This window comes from Nomia melanderi, unplaced genomic scaffold, assembly GCF_051020985.1.
Source record: "Nomia melanderi isolate GNS246 unplaced genomic scaffold, iyNomMela1 scaffold0014, whole genome shotgun sequence".
Lineage (NCBI taxonomy): Eukaryota > Metazoa > Arthropoda > Insecta > Hymenoptera > Halictidae > Nomia > Nomia melanderi.
The window spans coordinates 735,351-736,305 of NW_027475130.1; positions in this window are offsets into that span (position 1 = coordinate 735,351).

Genomic DNA, 955 nt, shown 5'->3' on the forward strand with positions numbered 1-955 from the left:
CCGGACTGTCAGGGTCAAGGAAAAATCCAATATATATCTGGTGATATCTTGGGTGCTATTAGAGATAGCGCAATAAATCAAAGTGAATTATCTGCAGGGGGCCCTGGTGCATGAATCTGGGCAGCGAGAACGACCTCGGAACACCAGTGGCCGAGAAAACCACCGTCTCATGGGGTCGGACACTCAGGGTCAGGGACAAATCCAATATATATCTGGTGATATCTCTGGTGCTATTAGAGATAGCGCATTAAACCAAAGTGAATTATCTGCAGGAGCCCCTGGCGCATGAATCTGTGCAGCGGGAAAGACCTCGGAACACCAGGGGCCGAGAAAACCACCGTCTCATGGGGCCGGACACTCAGGGTCAGGGGAAAATCGAATATATATCTGATTATATCTCGGGTGCTATTACAGATAGCATAATAAGTCAAAGTGCATTGTCTGTGGGAGGCCCTGACGCATGAATCTGTGCTGCGGGATCGACCTCGGACCACCAGGGGCCGAGAAAATCACCGTCTCATGAGGCCGGACTGTCAGGGTCAGGGAAAAATCCAATATATATCTGGTGATATCTCGGGTGCTATTAGAGATAGCGCAATAAATCAAAGTGTATTGTCTGTAGGAGGCCCTGGCGCATGAATCTGTGCAGCGGGAACGTCCTCGGACCACCAGGGGCCGACAAAACTACCGTCTCATGGGGCCGGACACTCAGGGCCAGGCAAAAATCCAATATATATCTGGTGATATCTCGGGTGCTATTACAGATAGTGCAATAAATCAAAGTGCATTGTCTGCAGGAGGCCCTGGCGCACGAATCTGTACAGCGGGAACGACCTCGGACCACCTGGGGCCGAGACAACCACCGTCTCATGGGGTCGGACACTCAGGGCCAGGCAAAAATCCATTATATATCTGGTGATATCTTGGGTGCTATTAGAGATAGCGCAATAAATGA